The sequence below is a fragment of the Danio rerio genome, chromosome 24 (assembly GCF_052040795.2).
Source record: "Danio rerio strain M-AB ecotype USA chromosome 24, GRCz13ab, whole genome shotgun sequence".
In the NCBI taxonomy this organism is placed as follows: Eukaryota; Metazoa; Chordata; class Actinopteri; order Cypriniformes; family Danionidae; genus Danio; species Danio rerio.
Window position 1 is genome coordinate 11,147,222 of NC_141044.1, and position 23,078 is coordinate 11,170,299.

At 35.3% G+C, this 23,078-nt stretch overlaps 1 long non-coding RNA gene across 2 annotated transcripts; it reads right to left on the reverse strand.

Annotated features, from left to right (window-relative positions):
- Positions 1–9,280: 9,280 nt before the first annotated feature.
- LOC147837971 (uncharacterized) lies at positions 9,281–14,918 on the reverse strand. 2 transcript variants are annotated; one of them, XR_015524800.1, is made up of 4 exons: positions 14,843–14,918; positions 14,198–14,245; positions 13,190–13,344; positions 9,281–11,302 (listed from the first exon to the last, which is right to left on the reverse strand). It is a non-coding gene; the product is annotated as an uncharacterized LOC147837971 (long non-coding RNA). The 2 variants fall into 2 exon arrangements; XR_015524799.1 differs by lacking the exon at positions 9,281–11,302 and having other exon boundaries at positions 12,957–13,344.
- Positions 14,919–23,078: the final 8,160 nt, after the last annotated feature.

Sequence of the window (23,078 nt, forward strand, 5' to 3'; positions counted from 1 at the left end):
AGGTGAGAAGTAATATTTTAAATTCAATACGAAACTTAACAGGCAGCCAGTGTAAGGAGGAATACTGTATGAAGAAGCATGAATGCACAGGTTTTCACAACAAAGCATTGTATTTTTCTGAATTTTATTAAGGCACAAGACATGTTTGGCAGATGTGTTGCTATTTTCAGACTATCACACCCCTAATTTTCGGGTTTCGCACCATGTTGTTTAAATAGCAAATCCATGTGGGCCACTTTGTAGATTCATGGGTGTGCTGGTCTATAAAGGAGATTTGTTAAGGCGCATTGTTTTGAATAACTGAAATAGGCTTTAGTTATGCGCCCATGTGGGTTCAAAACACTTACACATTGCTTAATATACACAGGATGTACAGCTATATACACATATTTTAAAATATTTTTTCTACATAAATATAAAACCAATGGCTCCTTGTTTCATCTCAAGGGTATTTTTCAGTTTATTCATGGAACATTTTCATTTGTATAATGTTATTATTATTAAAAGTATTTATTATATGCATACTTATATTTGTTTTAATAATAACAAGTTTAGATTTGTCCACCTGCATCACCATATGGAGCATAATAATAGGAAGTGTGTTTGGAAATTAAAATTTTTGACCACACTTTGTTATTATTGTTCATTTATTAGTTTGCTGGAAATTAGAACTGGATTTAGAAATAGTTTTGAAGCAAATCCTTGCGTTTAACAAACAAAATTAAATATGCAGGCTAATGGACGTCTTCAGTGGAGTGAGTTTTCACAGTTTCCTTACTCCACGCAAGTAAAGGAGTAAAAGAGAAAGAGAAAGTAAAGAGGTCGAATGTAGGAAGCTTGTTCTTTATTCTCGTGCTGCAGATGGAAAGAGTTCCGTTTTTCCACTTAAAGTCCGCCATGTAAATAGCAAATGTGCCATGGCGTGATGCTTAAAGGGAATGGAAGATAAGACTCTTATTGGTTTAATACACATTATACTCAAAAGATGTTTGGAACAAGCAGAGGGTGAAGAAAGGAAGACAGAATTTTCATTTTGGGGTGAACCATCTCTTAAAAGTTTGTTGCATCATGTATGTGTTCATTTGTCATTCTGTTAAAGGAGAGCATGTCAAATGTTTGAAATGCTCACGTGTAAAAACTCAGCGTGACCTCAGCTGTTAACATGCTGTGTTCCTGGAAACCCTTGAACTTTGCGAATGAGCCATTAGGAGTCGGGTCTTTGAGTCTAGTTCCACAAGGTTAATATTCAACAAGCCCCACACATCAGCAGGAGAGAAACGGGCGAGAGAAGAGAGTGAGAGATGTGGCACATTCCGAAGATTCCACACAAGCGAGTCTAGAGGCCAGAGCTATGAATGGATCTAGTGAGGATGGTTAGCTAATGCATGCAGATGCATACATACTTTCCCACATTCAGATATATCATATCATGGGGAAGCACACCGAGAATCTGACCTATGGAGGTGACACAAATAAGCACGTTTTTGGCACACATGACATGCACATATGAAGAAACATCAGGGGAAAAATATTTCTAACCAGATTTATATTTGCATATGCAAATGTATGAGATACCTTGTGATTTATTTCACAAGTACTTATAACCAGGCTACATAACATTTATCATGTTCCTGTAGAAAATGTTTATTTCATATTTACTTCCTCTAAGATGTTTTAAGCAACCATAAACCTAAATTGAAGAATGCATGCTAGGATAGTTTGCTTACAGCTCCAAAATGCTTTGAATAGGTTCCCATGAAGATCTTTAAACTGTGCATCTTTATTTGATGTTTGACAATCTCAACTGAAAAACAAAGAGAGGGTGGGACGTAATGTAACCCCTCCTCTTTTTTAAAAACAGCAAATAGCATTTTGTTTTATCACAGCTCTGCCAGTGAGAGTGATTGAGCTCAAGCACATCAAATGAAAAACAAATGAGGTTTATTGAAGGGGGCAGAGCATGCCAGATACCAGAAATTTAATTGGCTATGATATCATGAGAAAGTGTAGTGTGAGGTGACGTAAATGATTGGTTCATTTAGAATATATATATATATATATATATATATATATATATATATATATATATATATATATATATATATTAAACAAACTTTGTTACTGTTTTGGAGCACATGTAACAGGATTATTTTGGATATATTGATTTCACTATAGTTTCCTCCTGTTTACATGCTGTTCATTTAAAATTGTTTTGTGTTAACAATATAAATGTAAAAAGAGTCTGTAAAATGACAGGGGTTTCACCTCTTCTCCCCCCTTGGGTTAATGTCAAGGTGGTATAGTCCAAGCACCCATACCTGTTGCACTATTGTTTGAGCGTCTTTTCCACCTTAACCTTGAACTAAGTAGGTATGCTCTACCTGTTCCATATTGAACTTGGCTCTGGTCATAATTAACACACACACAAATATATATTTAAGTTTAATTTTAATCATTTGTTATATTTACTGATGTAAAAACAGTTTGTTATATTGTAGAATGTTATTTTTGCTAACAGTGTACAATTAATGTATTGAGCTGAAGCTGCCAATCTATCATAATAACATTCTCTGTGCAGGTATGCATTTATGATTTTTATTTTGACAATGTAATATGTGGATTGTCACTGTTCACATGCTGGTTTTTGTAATTGTGGGAGCTAGTTTTCTCTTTTCCTTTCCTGTCTTCGCGTCCTTCCGCGGCGCCTCTCGCTCATTTGCTCCTTCTTTCATTCGCCTTCTCCCCTTTTCCACCATTAACTTGAACAAAGGACTGTACATTTAATGTAATGAGCTGAAGCTGCCGATCTATCATAATAACATTTTCTGTGCAAACTCAAAATGGTGTCTTCTCGTCCTTAACTACACAACGCAGAGCAAAAGAGAGTACGGTTACACACACTAGCTAATAGATATCTTAAAAACTAACAATACTCATATTAACATCTGAATTTTTTTACTCTAATTTCATGGGACCTTTAAAAAACTCTCTTACATTCAGTACTGTGTTTATATTTATGATTCAGACTTAGGCACAAACTTTGGAAAAATCCTTTTTGGTTTACTAATCTGAATATGAATATGGAGACGCATTGGCGCAGTAGGTAGTGCTGTCACCTCACAGCAAGAAGGTCGCTGGTTCGAGCCTTGGCTGGGTCAGTTGGCGTTTCTGTGTGGAGTTTGCATGTTCTCCCAGCGTTCGCGTGGGTTTCTTCCGGGTGCTCTAGTTTCCCCCACAGTCCAAAGACATTTGGTACAGGTGAACTGTGCAGGCTAAATTGTCTGTAGTTTATGTGTGTGAATGAGTGTGTGTGGATGTTTCCCAGACATGGGTTACGGCTTGAAGTTGACAGTTCATTCCGCTGTGGCGACCCCAAATTAATAAAGGGACTAAGCCAAAAAGAAAATTAATAAATGAATGAATATATATACACACACATATACACACAAACACACATACATATATTTCTCGTTCTTACTGTAATTGTTTAAGGGTCCTTGTTTGAGCTTCTTGTTTAATTGTCAAAGACCAATTTCAGAACAGTTTTCAATATCTCAATCTTTCTGTTTATTGTTAATCTTTATTTATTTTGAGCTTACTGTATATATAGTCAACTATAGTTTAGTCTGTCAGTAGCATCCTGGTTAAAAGATTGATTTAGTCTTTCACTGATGGTTCACGGTTCGTTTCTTGGTCACACTCCATAGAATTATTATGCATCATTTCATCATGAATCACTGTAAGAACTATAGAGAACATAAACAAACAACAAACACAAATAAATCTTGAAAATTAAAATCTAAGCCAACGTCAACAATCAAACATTAATTTTAAACAAATAAACAAAATTATTATTTTTTTCCTTTAAACCAGGAGCTAAAACACATGAATGATGAATCCGTGAAGCAGCCGTATACTGGTACCTTTTTTACCGTGTTTCATCTAGAGTTCCATGCTTGGTGTACTTTGCTTTTCATTCATTATTACACGTGATATATATCCGGTAGGCTCCGCAATTTTGATGTCACAAATGAATGGTGACAATCCCCCCCCCCCCCCCCCCCCAAAAAAAAAAACTACAAAGAAAATTTCAAAATCTACACTTTAAAACAAATCTGTAATTTCACGGTTTATTTCCAGCAGCTGGGGTACCGGAAATTAAAAAACAGAAATGTGCGCACGTCTAGAAAATCTCTAAGCCAGGTGCTCGATCAAAGACCAACATTTGTAGCAAAAGATCCAAAGAAAATCGGCACACTGCCACTTTAGCTCCTAAAAAAGTCTTTATTGTCACAGCGTTTCGACCGACATGGTCTTCATTGGGTAAAGCATTACAAGTGGGACTACTCAAGAAATAGTAAAAATGCTCTACACACCAAACCTGCAGTCACGCAGTTACCAGAAAATAAGCCATAAAATTACGGCTTTAAAATTAAATAACAGAAATTTGCAGTAAAATACAGACATGCCGTAAATTTAAATTTCAGGTAAATTTCTGTAATTCAACCTGTTATTTTACTGTAATTTTCTGTAATTTAACAGCCCTTAGTTTACACTTTTCTTCCACCACCCCAGCTGCTGGAAAAAAAACGTAAAATTACTGATTTTTTTTTTTTTTTTTACAGTGTACCCTTTAAATTATTCTTTTTTTCGTTTGGGAAATCTGTGATAATACATAAAACAAAATCCCAAACCCCAAGACATCAGACATGAGGTAATGGAGAATCGATATGTGTGTGTGATGAGGGCCTTTGACCTGTGTTTCACTATGTTTGCGCTTCAATCCTTTGATGATAATGTTGTTTATGTGTAGCTCCAGTCAGGGGTGGACTTGACATTTAAGTGAGGCAAGCAGCCACTTAGGGAACCAGGGAGCACCATCTGATATTGGTTAAATATTTTTGATTTTCGAAATATTTTCAATTTCGATGATTTAATCCTTCGTAAACTGCAAAAAGAGGTTTTAGCAAAGTATTTGTTTTGCTATGTTCAAACTGCAGGTAAATGCAGCCCTAAAACCAAGCCTGATCTGTTTTTGTCATGACAGTGTGAACAGCAAAAAAATCCATGAAATCTGATCCTAGCAATTCTAATATGTCCCTTTCTTATTTTCATATGTTCAATCTGATAGAGATCTGGGGCCTCATGTACGAAGACTTGCGTGGAAATCTTACTAAAACATTGCGTACGCACAAAGCTGTAAATGTGCGTACGCAGAAAAAAATTCAGATGTATGAAACACTGCGTACGCCGAATCTCACGCATATTCTTTTGTACATCTGAATGAACGTGAAACTGAGCGCAACATGCACGAGCACAAAACCCCTCCCTGCCTCCTCCCCCGTATGAATATGCTAATGACTATGCTAATGTCAAAACCCAACGAAAAAGCAATGGCAAAAGCAAGCAAAAAGAGAAACTTTGAACAGAATGTGAAATGGAGGTGCTGCTTTCGGAGGTAGACCGGAGAAAAGCGGTGTTATTTGCAAGTTTGTTCGGCGGAATTAACAACAAAAGAAAAAAAATAGAGTGGGAGAGTTTAGCTGATACGGTTAACACAGTTGGGTCTGAACATCGCACTGAGTGCATTTAAAAAAGACATAGTGTGGTTTATATCTGTAAAATGTTGCAGTACTCTTCGCAGTCTCAGTGGCGCACCTCATAAGAAGCATATGATCATGAACTGACACGTTCGAGCATAAACTCGGCTCGAATCCACCGTCTGATGAATTCATTCTTCTTTTTTTCCCCCGCTACATATCAGATTTTGCCCACTATTTATCACGAGAAAGACAAGTAGGAATCATCAATAAGTTTGTGCATCATATTTTATTTGCACATTTATTGAATGGAAATGTTTCTGATTCACGCATGCAAATTTATCTTCACATAGTGTCTTTATAGCAATGTGCGTGCAGTAGATAGCTCAGATTACATTGGGAAAACAGGCGACTTTGAAATTGTGCTTTGATGTTTAGCTGCTCAACTGTATGGTATGGAAATCTTACATACCTACTATATGAACCCGTCTCATACAGACGCCATTGCAAGGATCAGACACTTTGTAGAGAAGAATTTAACACAACTGCCTCTAGGAGTCGCCAATGGAAATAAAACAGACACGCACAAAAAATGTGCGTAAGCCAGCCAGAAAGCTGCCGTGAACCTGCGCAAATTCCCACGTTCAGTTCATTGTTAGTAAATCCAAACGTGAGCGATTCTGAGCGTGAAACCTGGCGTACGCAAAGTTTTTGTGCGTACGCAGCGTTGATACATGAGGCCCCTGATGTTTTGCCATGCAACCGCTGTGTTAACTGTCATGTCGGAATTAATTACTTCATTTTTGATCAATATTCTTCATCTTTCTACTCTGGAGCATCCTACAAATATGCTTTTCCACCTCAGTGGCTGCTCATTAACCCTCGATGAGTTCACAACACTGGTGTTGTCAGTCTAATCTGGTCTGTGGAGCAAACGATCACTGCAGTGTGATTACAGTGACTACGTTTACATGGACATTTGTAATCAAATCTGAATTAGACAATAATATGATTAAGTTGTTTACATGAGTAGCTTTTTTAAGTGTTTCTTTTATGATCCCGTTTTACATGTTATAGCACATCTCAGGTAGTAAGGAATTCTGGCCCAGATTTGGCATAAATCTGGCACAGCAGGCAGTCATTCAGCACTGGCATACAGCATGTGGGCCAAACATGGCCCTGGTTTGACAGAGGTGGCACCATCTTTAAGGTTGCACACCATACTCGGGCCAAAAGTAAAATGTAGTATTTGGCCCAGATGTTAATAATTGATATGTGGGCCATGTAAGTTTGGCATATCTTGACCCACATTTAAAATAAATTTACAAAAAAAAAAAAGAACGCCCTAAAGAGCAATGCTTCATGAGTTTAACAATTTCATTGCAGTTTCATTCAGCTAAAATCTGCAGGGCACCGGCCCTCCAGGAACAAGTTTGGTGACCGGTGGCAGGGCCGGAGCGGGACTCCTTTTCAGCCCTGGAGTTTCAAGCAGACCGGCCCACCTCAGTTCATGACTGACTATATTAAAATAAGGTCATTTCCAATTCAGTTTCTAATTACACTATCATGTCTTTTTCAAGAAAACAGCTGACTTAGAACTTTAAACGTTCAACAACCTTACAGTTTTATATGTCTTAACGATAAAAATGAAAAAAAAAAAAAGAATTACTCAGGTGAGGATCGAACACGGATTCGTAACACAATGAGCTGACTACCACAATGGCACTGTTACAGTTGTGTGGTCGGAATAATAATTACATCATCATTACCATGCAGGCTGCATTTTGCTCATGAGACTGCAAGAAAATAAATAAGAAGAGCGGAGCTGCGGCAAAATAATGAATAAAAAGAGTGAGGCTATGGTCAAATAAATAAATAAATGAAAAAAAATGCAACTGCTGAGAGTGCAAGCAAATAGAAACACCGGCTCTCGCGGCCAAAAAACGGACCGGCCCACCGGGAATCCTCCCGATCCTCCCGATTGGCCAATCCGGGCCTGACCGTTGGTCTACACTAATGCAGATAAATTTGAAAATGCATTAGTCTAAAAACACATTTTTTCAGTCATTTCCCAAAAGTTGGTCATTTGAACTGTCAAGGAAAATGCTGAGGTAGAGTGAGGTGACATAAGAGCATAACATTTCAAAAGTGAGTGAGAATATAAACTGGGATACATGCTAAAAACAACAGCTTTCAGTATTTTGTGTCCTTTGAAAAAAAGTAATCTGGAGCATGGGCAAACTGAACATCAAAACAGCTAAATCTTAAATTTCTGTACAATATCTATCCCCATTTAAGCTGAATTAGTCACATGACTCAAAATGCATCATTAGCTATGTTTCTATCCAAAACTGCAAATTAACTTTATGCGTCAAACTGGAATAACGCATAAAAGACATGCGAATAAAGCAGTTTATTTGTTTCCATCCAACGAGTCAAAGCAAACAAAATCATGCGAATAAAGCAGTTTATTCGTTTCCATCCAACGAGTCAAAGCAAACAAAATCGTCAATTCCTTACTTAACGGCGCCAAATATCAACAGTTAAAACAGAATTTGCTGCGGTAAGAAAAGCTGCAAGAGTGTTTTGTTCATTTAATAAATGACTTGCGCCTCAGAAGGCAATTCTGACACGCAGTGAACGCGCGGTGGCGTTTGAAGGCATGAGACGCGGAACAGAGACACTCTTGATTCTGGAGATCATTAATAGTATAGGAACACTAAAACTGATAGGGTTAAGGCGTTTTAGCATGACCAAAACAACATTTCAAATGTTTTACAGTGTGTCAGCCTGCTGGTTTGTCCATTCACACACATTTTTATCATCACATGATCGCTTATAACAAAATCACATGACCTTTTTTAATGCGCAAACTGGAATTTGTGCGGTAAAAGTTTATCCTTCTCACTTATGCACATATATTTTTTATGCGCATTTTCAAAATTGATGCGCATCTTAGCATTTTCATCAACCATTTTTTATGCGCATATCCAAAATGCACATAAAAATAGGTAGATGGAAACGTAGCTATTGTGTTCAAAAACCCATCTTCTCACAGTATACACTGTGACACAAAAACTGCATTTTCAAATGTTTAGATAGATACATTTTCATTGCCTAAAAACCCAGTTTTAGTGTAGATGGAAGCCCAAAACAGAGCTTTATATAAAAATGGATGTGTACATGGTTTAATTTCTGTAAAACTAAAAACTATGACCTAAACAAGCACACTGTTCTGGGGGCCTGAGTTGGTGTTTGATTAGGGCATTCAAATTATTAAGGTCACACCAGGATCCAATGTTGTAGTGACCCACAGTGGACATCCCAGATCGTGACACGACTGCAAAGGAGTCCAACCAAATGAATCATGCACTCGCTCAAATGATTAAAGTCTCGAGAGAGGTTTGTTTAAGCATTAGAGATAATTCATTTCAAACATTTGATAACGAGTGTGAAGTAAATTTTACAAGCAGATGGAACAGCTCTGACCCATAACTGTACTTCAGTTCAGAGGAAGTGAACAGGAAAATTGCTTAGTTTAACTTGGCACTGGCGCTAGCAAGCATTAACTGTGAAATCTTCCAAACAATGCACAATATGCTTATTTATTCACAATTTACGTCTGCCATCTGTCAGCGTAAAGTCCTGTTAAAGCCGACAGAATATCCCCCAAAATGTATGGAATTGAGACAAGACTAATTTGTACAGATTATATGGATATCTGTTTTTTTTTTTTTTTTAAGTAATCTGAGTTGACTCCAGTACAGCTTAATTAGGCAATGAAGGATGGCCCCAGAACTAATAGCTTAGTGAGGACTATGGATACATGATCCATTGTAAAGCCTCTCTGTACAAGCTTTAAGAAGATTTAGACAAGTTTTAGACTAATGGAGCGGCATTTGAAATGTGCGCTTCAGATTAAGTTAGGTTTTATCAGCGGAAACAACATGGCAAATTAAGTCATTTTAATACTAAGGTTGAGTGTGAACTGAAAAGTCTACAGATGTTTGCATAATTCAGTCATTTGCATACTGTAGATACAATGCATGTCTTAGTATTAAAGATAAATGATTTCAGGTCACCCACAGTGTTAATGGTTTTTGTAAATTACACAGTATTTAACTGTAATATTAACTGTATTTTACTGTAGGACAGTTATGCAGTATGTTACTGTATTTTAAAGTTTAATTTTGAAAACGACTGGATATTTTATGGTAAAGATATACAACGTTGTAAATACATATACAGCAAGATTAATAGTAGTTAAATGTAAATACTGTATTTTTCCTGTAATTGATTTACAGTAAGTTATTGGCAACTGCTGCCAGTAAGTTACTGTAGATTCTGCAGGAAATTGTTAACAGTGCATGAGACTAAAAAAAAAAATGTGTGTTGTTTTTTTTAGGAAAATGGGTCAATTTTTATTTTGATGGTCCATTTGTTGAATTTGAGTTACATGGCAACTAATTCTCATTAGATTTTAAGTAGACTGTTACGGTTGGGGTTAGGGTTAGTGTAAGTTGACAGGTGCTTGCAAAGTGTCTTATAGTCAGTTAAATGTCGGTTGTAGGAGGAGTATCAACAGATATTAAGCTCAAATACTAATATTCAAATGGACCATTACAATAAAGTGCTACCGGAAAATGTTATAGCTATACTTTTAGACTAAGCCACATGGTCTTTACAAGTGCAAAAATGAAATGATTACTTTTTTAGAGGATGTAAATTTCCCAAAATCACATTCCGTGTGTGTTTCATGTTTGATGTTGAGGATCAGGGGACGGATTTAACCAATAAACAAGGTAAGCGGCTGCTTATAGCCCCAGGAAATCTGAGGGCCACCAAGTAAATACCTAGACGAATAAATTATAGCTATATACTTTGTATAACATCATGTTCTATCATATTTTGCAGGATGAGGGTCTAAAAAAAAAGTTTAAAGTTTATTACATCGCAAATGTGTCCCCACCCTTAATCATGGAGCAGTCCAGCAGTCAAACTAGGTAAAGATTTAGGGTAACACTTCATTTTGATGGTCCATTTGAGTATTAGCAGACTGTCTGCTTAATATCTGTTGATACTGCTAATTTAACAGACATTTAACTGATTATAAGAAACTTTGCAAGTACATGTCAATTTACACTAACCTTAACCCCAACCTAACAGTGTACTTATAATCTAATGAGAATTCGTTGGCATGTAGATACAATGGAACTTAAATTCAACAAATCAACCATCAAAATAAAGTGAGACCAGATTTAGTTTTAAAAATTAAATAGTTTTTATATCATTTTAATAAAAACAAATCCTTTAAAAAGTGTTACAAGATGCTTTAAATGTTGTTATTGTTGTTTTGCTTTAGGACAAAATATAGAAAAGAAGACTGAGTGATATAAGAATAAAAACAGCAAAATAAATAAATTAAAAATAAATCAAAGTACAGCATGGGCATTTTAGAACTTTTGGGCCCTATTGCCGGAATTGCTTCTGGCCCCCAAATTACTAAATCCACCCCTGCTTGTGATTGCACACATGAAGCTCATGTAGTGTTTTTATAAAGGCATGAAGCCAAAATAAGTGTATTAGAATATAAATATAATATAAATATTACCATTGGCGAGGTGGCGCAGTGAGTACCGCTGTCGCCTTACAGCAAGAAGGATGCTGGTTCGAGCTTCGGCTGGGTCAGTTGACATTTCTGTGTGGAGTTTGCATGTTTTCCCCTTGTTCGTGTAGGTTTCCTTCAAGTGCTCTGGTTTCCCCTACAAGTCCAAAGACATGTGGTATAGGTGAATTGGGTAAGCTCAAACTGTCCGTACACTGTAAAAAATGCAGGGATCCACACAATTCATTCATGTTGTCCCAACACAAATTGATTAAGTAAACTTAGCACTTTTAACAAATTTACGTGGATTGAAAAAAACTAAATTGTCTCAATGAAATCTCAAGAATTGTGTTGTTTCAGCTTATTTTAAATAAGTAGTTTAAATGAGAACAATAAATAAATAAATAAATAACATTTAAGTGTATTGTATGTGTGTGAATGAGAGTGTATAGGTGTTTCCCAGTGATGGGTTGCAGCTGGAAGGGCATCACAGATTAATAAAGGGACAAAGCTGAAAATAAAATAAATGAATGAATTAATAATAAAATATTATAAATTTTTTTGGAGTGTAAATAAATTAATTCATAAAATAAATAAATGTGTATATACCCAGATTTAAGATTTAGAAAATGTGACAAACCATATTTTCACCTGTTAACATTAACTATAATAAAAATAGTTTTAAGAATCACATAGGTTACATTTTATTTCGAAAGTTTTCTAATTAGTTGACAGCTTAGTAAACTAAATGTCAAAAAATAAAGTGTTACACAAAAATTAAAGACTTAAAAATAGCTTTTTCTGTTTTTTAAATCTCACATGATGCACCATACACTATGAAGTCATCCAATACTCTATGTAATTTTAGAAATATATAAGGTTATTATCCAGTATCAGTCTGAAAAACAAGAACAGATTATTCAAATTGTAATCAACACTATGGGACAAATGCTATTGATTGAGCATAACTTGCAACTCAATCTTGAATTTTCTGGCATTTACTACAGTATATATGACATTTTATACTTTACAAATTCATCAAATGTGATTCTTTTTAAATTTTGAATGTGTAAATAAAGCATATTTTACAAATTGTACAACATAAATTAAATCAACATTTTACTTTTCAGCCACAATTAGCTAACCTACTGAACTGCCTAATGTCTCTCATTAATCATTATGTTGATACTTTGGTAGATGCATTGCTTCATCGAGCATCTGATTGTGACAATAGTCCTCACAGAGAGTGTGAATGCCATTCAGGATGCCCGGTCTTTGCAGCCTGGCAAGGGCTGAGCCATCTGCCATTCACCCGTCCTCAACAAATGGCATCATGTGCTTCACGTGCACTGTAAAAAATGTTACTTAGATCTAACTTATAAAAAGTGAGGCAAGTGGTTGCATCGGACGTTTTAGGTTGATTCAACTTCCAGCCTTTTTTAAGTATTTTAAACACTAAAACATTGCTTAAAACAAATGCAATAAAATTAAGTTGAGCCAACTAATATTTCTAAAATTACTCAAATCAGATAAACTTACTTTTTTTTGTTAAACTTAACTTACTTATACATTGCTATATGTTGACTGTACTCATTTTAATTAAGTATTATGAACTTAATGATCTAAAAAAAATTACCCATGCATATGTCATTTAAAACAAATTTAATTGACTTCTGGCTGTAACCTCAGAAAATAAATCTTCGTTTCTATATTGTAAGCACAATATACACTAGTAAAAACAGATAAACAGACTTTCCTGTCAATAACAATTAAATAAGAATGGGAAGATGAATTAAAGACCATAACATGTATTCAATATCAATCGGTGTTCCTTTTAATAGTGACTACAAAATAGGCCATTAATGTGGCTACACATACACAATACATAAATAAAAACATTAATAATACCAGATCCTATTGAGAAATCATCCAAGGCAACTCAGTGAGGAGATTTGCATATTTTAAAGAAGATTTAGGATGCATAATGTCCAGTCCCACAAAGAGTCTATAATATATCTCAAATGTATACAGTTTTGATGGATACTTGAAGTCGAGGACATCGGTAAGTCCAAACAGGAGCCATCATGCATTTGACAGGTTTGGCAAACCTCTGACAGTCCTATGATAATCCAAACTGTGTTGGGCTGATGGCAAATTTTTCCCGTGGGCAGCCGCATGCACCTCTGATTCCTCACAACTCTATTGGTAGAGACAAAAAGAAACAGGAGTTCAGGTGGTTGATACCAAACAACATTAAATAGCTAAATACTAAATAGAAAATAACTACAAGTGAAGTTACAAAAGTGCAGTGAGAATGATGCATGGATGAAACACCTTAGTTTATCAGTTAAAAATTACCTTAGTTAAAATTACCTAACTTCTATTTAAAAAATAAAAAAAGGTTATAGAGGTTGTGTAATTACATTATTCCAGGTGTTTTTAGTTATCAAATTTTAAAGAAAACTGTGATTTTACTCAGTGTAACAGTGCATGTCATTGTGGTTTCCTGTCAATCAAAGAATTGTTAAAATTTAGGTATACATTTTTTGTTTATTTTGGCAACTTGTAAAGCATAAGAATGTGTATTTAATTTAGATATTAAAACTGTTTGAAAATGGCTATATGAAAATTATAGAATACAAATTCTATAATTTAATTGTCATCTTCATTTTGCACCAAACTTTGCACGTCATAATACAAATTTTATTAAATAAATAAATAAATACATTGCCATTTTACACATTACATTAAGGTTTACATAAATTTTTTGCTAAAGCTACATTTATTTAACTTTTTCTTCAAATTTAATGTCACTGGCAAATGACAGTTCAGTGATTCAGTGTTATCAGTTAGCTTTATTGAAAGACTGACAGATAATCAGAAACTGCATTAGGATATTTTTATACTGTTTGTACTGTTGCACACATAAAAAAAATCTTCAGATATCAAATGTAACTTAATTCTATGGAGCCCACTATTGTTTGCAATTTTACCAATGTTTTACTTACCTGCAAATAATTATAGCTGTAATTGTATCTAATGTTTTTCTTACCTGGATGTGAAGTTTGAAGATCCACAGGTAACAAAATCACTTTGGTATCTAAAGACCAAGAACATGCATTTTAGAATGAGGTGCATACAATTTAAATGGTTCTGTAAACATCAGTAGTAAATGTAATTTAAGTTAAAATAAATTGTAAATCTGTAATTTATTCACTATGCAGCATTAAAAAACTTATGGACTAAATCTCTAAAACACAAACTTTAAGTTATACTTTCTCTTACGTTAAACACAAACTACTTAACTGTTGCATACGTTTCTGCATTTAGTATCCACCCTTGATGTGCTGCTATAACTTAGGTGAACTAACTTTAGCTAAGTTAGCGCTAACAAACTGAACCCCCACACCCCGACGCCCACCAGTGACCTTGTTAATCGGTTCTGCAACGTTAGTTATACCTACTAAGTGTTTTAAAACTACTTTCACTATTTTTTCTCAATAATATCACTTATAATCGTTAGCATAAACTAGCGTTGGTTAGCGTTAGCCAACTTAGCTTTCCATGTGAGAGCAGTCTAACTGTTAACATACTTGAGGCTACAGTACAATTTACAAAGCTAAAACCTCACCTGCCTAGCGAAGACAGCAGTTTTGCATGACTTTACAATTATCATTCGGCTAAATTTGCAACTTACCGTGTTAATCAGATCCGCTGCTGGGAGCAGTTAATGTCGACCATTGCAGAAGCTGCGTCTGCCTGCTAAATCCCGGGCAATGAAAAAGGAGTCGAACCAAACTATTAAAATCACGTTTAATGAACACCTGCCCACATCGACAGCTGCTCTAATAAATTGTCTGTGTCAACTCACTTTTATAACATTTATTCTACACAATAACCACGTACAAAAATCTACTCAAATAAATTGCATTAGTTTTATTCAAAATATACAGTTATATAAAAACTGATATATTTTAAGTAAAGAGGAAGCAAATTTTATTTTTTTGGTATAAAACAAATAAAATTAACTAGATTGCAATTATTTAAAGTAGATAGAACCAACTTTGTGAGTGTAGCACTTTTTACAGTGTGCGACTCTGAGCCCATATGGCATTCTCTATCTTGCAGGAACAAGATTTGAAAGAATGGATGCAAGCATACACAATAGAAACAAAAGGACTTAGCTTCTGATATGTCATTAAATGTAGTCTAGTTCAAGCAACTCCCTGAGGTTTACTGTGTCATGCTTGGTTTGACATTGTGAACCAAGAAGACTTAGAGCAGGGGAAGAGATGGGTCATGGTCAGGTGAAATTTTACCTCCCGACGCAATGACATCACAGGATCCCGATAATCCTCTTACACGTGCACTATATATCCTGAAGTCATAGGACCGCACCTGTCACCACATGAAGAGGACTGACTAGCAGCACTTGGACAATGAAAGAGTAACTGGCAGGCGTCCAGTGAGGTTAAGTTTAAGGGTATCATTGTTACTCCTTCTTTAGCCTTGCATTTAGATAATGAGCCTGGCTGAAAAAAAAAAGAACAGAACAGAGCACAGGATTTATGATACACTCATGCAGTCCCTAAATATCTTCAAGCTAAAAAAATCTAAGGGAAAAGGAAGAGGATGAGACTGAAAAGGCTAGACAAAGACAGAGATAGAGACTAAATATAAAAGTATCCTAAATTAAAAAAAAATGCATAAATCTTTTTTTTTTTGTAGGTCTCTAGCTGAGATAATCCGATTTTCTGCTTTAATGTAGTGTGTGTATGTTAGGTATGGGATAATGTAGTTGATCTCAAAGAATACTGTATTAGCCAGAATGGCTTTATTCGGTGAAAACAATCAGCTGGATGTACTTTAAGCCAGTTATTTTAAGCCCCTTTGACACAGTGATACCGGTAAACATCTAGAAAATTTCAGGAATGACTTTACTGGTAAATTCAAAAAAGCGATGTTGACAGCGGCAAGGACATTCTGGAATTTTTCCGGAAAAGACCATTCACACATCTATTCCAGTTACAGGTAAACTCTGACATCATTAACCAGAAATGAGCTCTTGTATTTGTAAACATAGAACGAGTTGTTGATGGTTTCACTTTTATTTAAACCTTTAGCATTCATGCTGCTGCTTTGTCCAAGAGACATTAAAAGGCAGAAGCGCATAGCTAAATGTTTACACACTTGACTACATTACAAATTCTGTGGATGGATAAGTATTGTGAACAACTTTAATGAAAACATATGGAGGAACACTTTCGCATGTCGAGTTCATAATATGTGTGTGCTGGCGCTCACCGGCTGCTTCACATGCACACGCGTCATACAACTGAAGCAGAACTTGAAGGTAAACAAACAGCAGTTTATTATAAGCATTTCATCTATGCTTTTTTTACACAGTCTAGCTGCTAAATGTGTCTCGAAAAATATTTAAAGGCTTTTATTTTCATGAACAGTGCAGATGTGAATGTTTCTGAATGTTCTTATTAGCTGGAGTAGACATCTCATGTCCACGCGTCCTAATTTTGAACGCGCTCTTTCTGGCAATTTTCCTTCTGCGTTCAAACAGCGCAGCATTCCGGCAAATTACCAGTAACGGTAATAGTAAATTTTATTCAAAATGAACGAAAAAAAATAAAATAAATAAATTTAAAGGTATTTTCGAAAAGGGCCTATTCACACATAATCCCTTACCAGAAAATTGCTGGTAAAGGTCTGTATGTGTGAAAGGAGCTATTCAGTTACTTGCCAGATAAATAAACAATTTGACATCAAATAGGATCTGTGCTGTAAAACTTCACAAACTCTTTAATTAAACATAAAGCTAGAGATAAAGCAGTCACATTTGTATTATATATAGTGTTGTTAGCTTTACCAGTTGTTATCTAATAATAACTTAAGCCATGGTCACACTGCACTTGTGACAGACTGGAAACACAAGCTAGTGCATCAGGTTTGATCCATTGCAAAATTCAAGCTTGGTGAACTCTGACCAGTGAAATCAAATCATGTGATTGTAATAGACCAATAGAGGATCAAAACATGACCTCTCTGAAACAATAGTGTGTACAATTATGGTACATAAAGCATAAATATACAAAACCAAACAAAAATCCATGATCACTCTCTCTTAAGGACACTTTAATTAAACCTCTTACCCTAATTTTTTTTATTCATTTAGGATATCCTAACAATATTTAATGCATCAAGAGCAATATATTTTTCTTCTTGGGACAGGTGCCTATTCATATTTTCAGTTTTTAGAAATACAATTACAATCTGCTCATAAGATAAAATCAACAGATGCAGTTGAATGATGTACAGTACATTGGGTATATATGTTTATTCAAGCTTTATATTTTCAATTATGAATAATATTTATTGATTTAAAATATATTTTTTCTAAACTATGAAATGAACAATGCTCACTTTGTGATTCATTTGTTAATGAAGTTAATACAGATTTTCTTGTGCTTTTCTGTGGTTGTTAAGTATTCTCGTGTGGCACTGCTGCCGCCTAGTTTGCCAGTACAGCATGTCTTCTGGCACATTTGAGCTCCATCTCTGCCTCTGGCCTCTTTTCATGCTCTGTTTACACACTTTATACAATCAAATTGTTGCATTTCTGTTTGTAAGCAAGTCTGAAACATTAGCTGTATTAAAACAAAATAGTGTCTGCTTGCCAATCGCATGTTTGGTCAGATCAGCATAGAAGTCAATAAAAAAAAACAAACAAGGGAGGTCACGTACAGGACAAACCATTAGGCCCAATACACAGGATGTCTCGGCCAATTTGGAACAGTTGGCCACCCTAAACCTCACACATATTCGACCTTGGGCCACAAAACCAGTCTTCTGTTGCACAGGTATATTTGTAGCAATAGCTAAAAATACATCAAAATTATACATTTTAGTTTTATGCCAATATATACATATATATATATATATATATATATATATATATATATATATATATATATATATATATATATATATATAATTAAGTTAATATTATTATCTTATGCTGCAAATTCCAGACTTTTAATAAAAAAAAAACAATATCATTATTTAAATTTTTAAACCTCTCAGATTCTAGATTTTCAAATATTCAAATTGTGTCCAAATATTGCCCTATCCTAGCAACCTATACATCAATAGAAAACTTAATTTTATATGTTCATGATTTATGATGTATAAAAAATTAAATAAAAAAATCTTATAAATGGATTTGTGGTGTGTGCAACTAGATGGCGCAACACTTACAACACTTGGTCAACATGGTCTTACGATGATCTGAGTCAAATTTAGTGATAATTCGGCAAATGGTCTAGGAAGAGTCTGCAAATTAGGTTTTTAAACAAAATCAATATGGCGGACAGGAAGTTTTATTTGGTATCAGTGTTCTAAAAGGAGTTAGAAAAAATAGGTTTTTAATCAAAATAAAATGGCCGACAGGAAGTTTAGCCAAATATAGCATATTTGGTATCAGTGTTCTAAAAGAAGTTAGAAAAAAACAGGCCGAATCAAAACAAAATGGCCGACTCTAAGCTCACTTCATTTTGCATATTTTGTATCAATGGTCTCGGCATGATTAGAGGAATTTAAACAAGACAAATGTCATGTCAATAAAGAATGTTTAGCAAAAGTTATTAACATTTTAAACAATTGCTTATAACTGCTGCTCCAGAAGCTTTTGAGAACTTTCAGGACATGATGTAGAAGATGCATACCAAGTTTTGTAATGATAACTGAATATGTTTGTAAAGTATGGCATTTTTTGACAAAAGTCGAAATGACCGTCTCCCAAAATGGCTAACCTGAGAAAATCATACATCATTCGACTCGGCATGCTCTGTCGAATGTAATAAGACCAGTTTTATGAGCTTTGAGCAAAAGGTTGACACTAAAAAAAAAACAAAAAAAAAAACTGAGACTAAAAAAACTGAGGTTATAAGCAAAAAAAACAACAACTATTTTTGTATCTCCAGACCACTAGAGGGTCGTGCGCCGAAAAGCAGCAGATAATCTCAGCCCATGGTTGACAAGTTTGGTGTGAATACGTCAATGCATTGCAGAGATATCGCCTTTTTACAAGCTGTATGTTAAATTTCTTTGCAAAATAAAAATGAAAATGGTAGGTCTAATCAACTTGAATTCAATTCATTTTTGTCAGCATGGTCTGTAGATAATGTGATTAAATTTTGGTGAAAATCGGATCAACTGTCTAGGACGAGTTTGCTCAAACAGGTTTTGCAAAAAATCGAAAAAATATTTTATGACGAAAAATGACGTTATAGGGTGCATTTGAATTGTTTAGAGTGTAGCTCATTCGGTTCAAAAGTTAGACAAATAAACATAAGTGAAACTTTGGGCAAGTGGTGGCGCTAGAGAGTTTGAGTTAAACACTTGAGGTTTGCTCTGGTTCATGTTGACTGCTCTCTATCATTTTGCCAAACTATACAACTTTCCTGCATACGGTCATATCGGCTGCCATTCAAATCCGGCGGAAGAAACGGCTGAATAATAATAGTAATAATAATAATATTAATAATAATAATAATAATAATAATAAGAAGAACACTAATGAAAACAATAGGTGCCCCTAATAGTAATGATAATAGTAATAATAATAATATCATTACCATAATGGCGAGCTTTAACTATTCGCTCACCTCAACATGAGCTTGTGATAATCATTCATTCATTTTCTTTTTCGGCTTAGTCCCTTTATTAATCTGGGGTCAACCCAGTGAAATGAACTGCCAACTTATCCAGCATATGTTTTACACAGCAGATGCCCTTCCAGCTGCAACCCATAACTGGGAAATATCCATTCCCACTCATACACGACAGACTATTTAGCCCACCTAATTCACCTATATCACATCTTTGGAGCACATGTAGGAAACCCACGCGGAGAACATGCAGACTTCACACAGAAATTCAATCTGACTCAGCCGATGCTCGAACCAGCGACCTTCTTGCTGTGAGGCGTCATGCTACTCACTCCGTCACCGTGATGCTCAGCTTGTAATATATTGTATAATTAGTTCCCAATTTATCCCAAAATAAAAGCAAAATATGTATTTAATATCTCAGTTGTTTCTCCTAGACAACAAGTTATTCTCAAATTTTTTGACTGTGATGTTTTCATTTTAAAAGTGGTTTAATTTTTTTTAAAAGAATTATAATGCTTATACTGTACCATCCAAACTACACATGATTAGAATCATACAGTATATACAGTATGTGCACGCTGAAGTTTTTCACCCAAAAAGGATTTGAGAGCCTCCTTCTCCTTACCAGATCTATCACGGTCTGTCTGTTAAAAAGGCAAGATTGTGCAGGCTGAATATGGGGCATTTGGGCAGCGTGATTATCAATGCAGCTGCTGTGGTTCTCACAGGAGTGATTTCAGGGCCACCGAAGTGAATTTCACAACACATCGAGAGCACAGAGCACCGGAGGCAGAGCAGGCTGTTAAACACAAGCTCTCCACTCCAATCTCCACTATTCCACATTGCTCAGCTAGTTTTAGATCTTCACACACATATAAAAAAATGCTGGAATCTGCTGTCTTTTACTTCTTGTACACTGACCTAAACTGTTGACACTCAAGGAAATAAGCTCAATTTAAAATAAATCTGCTATCATTCACTCACCTTCACTTTATTGAAACCTTTATTTGTTCGTTCGTTCATTTGTCCGACTAACTTCTCCCCAGACACTTCCTCCAGCTCCTTCAGGGGGATCCAGAGACAACTCCCTAGGTAGGCTTCCAGGAGGCATCCAAAACAAAGGCCCCAGCCACCTCAGCTGACCTCTCTTGATGTGGAGAAGCAGCAGCTTTACTCCAAGCTCTTCCCAGGTGATTGAGCTCCTCACCCTATCTACAGTATAAGGGTGGACCCTGCCACATTGTTGTATGTCTTGTCTTTTCGGTCATGACCCAAAGCTCAAATTTCTTCTTTAGTGAATCACAAATACATTTAAAGGAAACAAGAATATATGAAACACAAGCACACATGCTGTCCAGCTTTAAAAGCTATAAAATCTTATAAAATCGATACAACTATATGAAACCATTTTTTTTTTTTTTGCTTTAGGAAACAATACTGAACTGAATTTTTGAGAAGCTTTATGTTGATGGAAATTATATTGATTTTAAGCAACTTTAAAACTACATGTCAGCTAATTTCATTAGGCAAATTAGTAGAGCATTAGTAGACTGTTTTGTCAAGTACATTAGTTAAAGGCACAGTATGTAATTCTGGCCACTAGAGGGCTTGTGTTCACAACAAACAAAGGTTTTTACAGAGGGACAACAACTGATGGGAGTTGTTGTCTGCATAAATAATGCTTATGAATAAGCTAAAGTATTCAAAATGTATTGTCACTGTAGCATAAAGCAGCAATGAAATCCAACACAGGCTCATTCTGAAAACATAGTCCTGTGGACGTTTCTGGAGACCGTGAATTATGTAGTCGGAGGTACATATGGCTGCATTTCATTTTTTTAAGCAGACGCTATGGGGCGATATGACGGCGTTCCTTTTAGCGCTTACCGGGTGACCGCTTACCTCAGTGTTGAGGGCTTTCTTGCCACAACCAGTTTGTCCACGTATCTCGTTGTGTACGTCGGCAGACTTGAGATGCAGAGCGGACTTGACCACGACAAAGAGGACGATGACTGGGATCGAGTCCGGGGAAGAAAGGTTCCAGAAATCAGGTAAGACAAAAACAGAATGTAAAAAATAAAATGAATGAATGAACAATAGGGTGAGATTGTGGTACAATCCAAAAAACGTGGTAAAAGCTAGACAAGGGCTGGGTGGGTCAGCCAATTGGCCGATCGCCTAGTCAATCACTCAGTCATTCAGTCAGTCGACAGTGGCCTTTGGTGGGTTTACGCGAGAATAGCGCGGGCGTGAACTCGTGAGAGACATTTGAGATATGACAAAGTACACACAGCGGCCATTCGCGGATTCGCGAAAACAAAAACTGCAAAGATACGTACCTCCCGGGACATATTTCGCGGTCTCCAGAAACGTGTACGGGACTACGTTTACAAAATGAGCATGGGTTGATGAAATCTTACAGCAATTTTTTTATTTTATTTAGTGGTTGTATTAATCGTTTTAATGTATACAATTTCATTGCATTATACCCCTTCCCCTTGGCCCTTAAAACCGAGTGTGAAGGGGAAGGGCTTTAAAATTTACCCCTAAGACATGGGACAGTACAACAGCACCTGCACACATCATCATTTATTTGTTCATACTAAAACTATCATATCGCTACTGTAATTACATTTTAAGGTCCTATTACAATGTTGCTCTGTTCAGTCTAATAAAATACACAACATAAAAAAAAAAACATCTTTGGTATGGTAAACTGAAATTAAATTAAGGGTCCTGAGTCATCATTAGCAGATTAAAGCAATTGACTTGGTCTAATCAGTCATTCCGGGTCACTACAATAGCTTAATCCTTTTGATTGAATCATTTTTAAAAACTGTCCAGGTAATGTAAGTACATAATAATGATTATAGTGCATATATATATATATATATATATATATATATATATATATATATATATATATATATATATATATATATATATATATATATATATTGTGCCTTTAATCACATACTGTATGTCAAGCTAAATATAACCAGTTTATTGGAAGACGATAAAAAAAAAAGTGTTAATAAAAAACTATAATTAGACATTAAATTTAATTTAATTTTAGCTTTGCTTCTTGTAGTATTAATAGCAATGATAAACATTACAATTATTTGAATGTCTCCTGTTTTGTTCCACAAATAAAATAATTGAGGCATATGCCTAATGTTTAAAAAGAGTTAAAAGCACTGCTTGTCATCCACATTCTTCTGACTCATTCTCTCTGTATTTTAAAGTATC